At 28.4% G+C, this 2,948-nt stretch overlaps 1 pseudogene; it reads left to right on the top strand.

Annotated features, from left to right (window-relative positions):
- Positions 1-713: 713 nt before the first annotated feature.
- Positions 714-1,336, top strand: LOC107489898 (disease resistance protein RPV1-like; annotated as a pseudogene).
- Positions 1,337-2,948: the final 1,612 nt, after the last annotated feature.

The raw sequence follows: 2,948 nt of genomic DNA, 5'->3' as shown, positions 1-2,948 counted from the left end.
AGATTTGTGGTCAATACAGATTAATTAATATTTAGTGGATTCTTCTATCCACTATTTTTTCTAGTATATGGAAATGGGAGTGCTCTTGGCTCGACATCGTTTGTTTTGTTCCACTGAAACTGGGTGTTTGGGGAACAGGAAAGGGGTTGATGATCTCAATAATACACGATGGAGTTCGAGTTGATTTTTGTTTTCTCAGGGACAAGTATGGAAGGGTAGCGAAAATTAATAAAGTAAATTAGAACAACTTATTAAGTATTTTTTTATAGAGAAAGCGAAAAGATAAAATTTGAATATATATATATATATATATAGAATAAATAATTTAATATAAAAATTAATTTCTTTTAACAAAATAAAAGTTTAAACAGTGAATATATATATATATATACTGTTAGTATAGCATATAATAATTTATTCCCAAAGTGTTTAATTCGTTTGAAATAAAGAAAATAGCCTGTCTTCTTCATATATGGAAAATAAAAGATAAAAATAGTGTCTTACTCTAGCATGTGATAATGGTAAAATAAAAAAAGCATTGAAACTTTATTTTATTATAGAAAGCTACTAATGAATGACCCGTGCAATGCATGAAAAATGCTCAACATAGTAAAAAAATACATTAATCGCACGAAAAATGCTCAATACGGAAATAAAAAAATACATTATGTATGTATATAACATAATGTCAACCATTAGTTAAAGGTAATTTCACTTTTGGAAATGGATTCTACTGATCGAGTTCACATGGTAGGGATATATGGAATTGATGGCATAGGAAAAACAACACTTGTTGTTGCTCTTTATAACTTGATTACTGACAATTTTAAAGGTGTGTGGTTTCTTGAAAACGTGAGAGAAATTTTACAAAAATATGGGTTGATGCATCTTCAAACAATCTTCTTTGTAAGATATTAAGAAAGGGGGGAATCCAGATAATAGGTGTTAAGGAAGGAATTTCACAGATACAACGTAGACTCAGTCAAATAAAAATTCTTTTGGTTCTGGATGATGTTGATGAACATGAACAGTTTACAGTTATTGCAGAAAAACCTGATTGGTTTCATCCTGTAAGCAATACAAGACAAATACTTGTTGACACTTCATGATATTGAAAGGACATATGAAGTACAAGGTTTAAATAAGGAAGGGTCCTTATATTTGCTTTATTGAAAAGCTTTTAAAATAGATATTATTAACCCAAGGTATGAGAATGTTTTAACCTGTGCAATAAATAACTTATGCTTCTGCAATGGATATATATGAAAAAGTTCTTGATAATAAAATATGTAAGATACTTCAGGTTAATTTTGATGCTTTGGGAGAAGATGTGTAGATTGTTTTTCTTGGTATTGTTTGTTGTTTTAAAGGATATAATTTATGGGAAGTTACAGATATACTTCAAGCTCATTATGGGAGTTGTATGAAATATCATATTGGAATATTGGTTGAAAAATCTCTCATAAAGAATGATCAATTCAGAATAACATTACATGATATAATAGAGGACATGGACAAAAATATATATAAAAAAAATCATCAGAAATGCCTGGAAAGCGTAGCAGATTATGGTTCTACAAGGATATAGGTAAATTTTAAGAAGATAATCGTGTATGTAATAGTTTTTTTTTACTCAAGTTTGTTAATGACTTTTTCTTAACACATGTATTTTAATTAATTTATGTTCTTACTTTTGTGTGATGAAAGGAAACTAGTGCCATTGAAATCATACATTTGGAATTTCTCTCATTTAGAAAGAAAGGAAGTGAAGATCCATCAGAAAAAGAGAAAAATGATGATGTAGAAGTAAAATGGGATGGAACAGCTTTTAAACAAATGAAAAATCTCAAAATACTTATCATAAAAAATGGTAATTTTTCCAAAGATCCCAAATATCTTTCAAATAGTTTAAGAGTTTTGGAATGGAGGAGGTATCCTTCAAAGTGTTTTCCCTCTAATTTTGATCCAAAATAGCTTTCCATACTTAAGTTGCCTAATTATCCCTACATGTTACCCAAGTTGGATAGCTTATCCAAGGTAAGTGTACTAAATTCATTTTTCTGATTTTGTATGTTTGTAAATTCATAATCATGTTTATTTGATTTTTTTTACTTTGCTCATTTATTTTATTTGTTTGTTTGTTTTTGTTCTATATGTCGATCACCTTGAAAGTTTTAAATTTTGATTATAGTGATTTTTTGAAAGAGATACTTGATGTGTCTAATCTTCAAACTTTAGAAGAATTTTCTTTCAAAAGATATTGTAATTTAGTCTCAGTTCACAGTTCAGTTGGTTTTTTTACCTAAACTTAAAATATTGAATGTTAAAGAGTATCGCAAACTCAGAAATTTTTCACCTGTTATTAATTTGGCCTCACTGGAAACACTCGGTCTATTTGGATGTTCAAGTCTTGAGAAATTTCCAAAAATTCCAAAAAAGATGAAAAATCTAGAAGAGCTTAGTTTGATTGGAACTGACATAAAAGATTTGCCATGTTCATTTTGTAACCTTTATAGATTGCATCGTTCAGATTTGGAGAAGAATGAAATGTATGGAATACCAAGTGTCATTGGCATGATACCACGCCTGTCTTGGTGTAATATTACATTAGGAGGAAATAAGGGGAGGGTATCAAGAGAAAAAGAAAAAGAAGAAAATTAAGAAATCAAAAAGTATATTAATCACACGGAAAATGCTCAGCACGGGAAATAAAAAAAATACATTATGTATGTATATAATATAATGTCAACATTAATCAAATTAAATTAATATACACAAATTTCTCCGTTGAACGTATAATTGAAATTATCCCTTACATGTTAATTACTAATGTTAAAAAACTTCTTTATGTCATATAACATAACAAAAAATAATTTTCCATGTTCATTGTATAGGAAAAAAAAAAACAAATTTCTCCGTTGAACGTACAATTGAAATTATCCCTTACA

This window comes from Arachis duranensis, chromosome 5 (genome assembly GCF_000817695.3).
Source record: "Arachis duranensis cultivar V14167 chromosome 5, aradu.V14167.gnm2.J7QH, whole genome shotgun sequence".
NCBI lineage: Eukaryota > Viridiplantae > Streptophyta > Magnoliopsida > Fabales > Fabaceae > Arachis > Arachis duranensis.
The sequence above is the reverse complement of the archived record's forward strand: the minus strand, read 5'-3'. Positions and strand labels throughout refer to the sequence as shown.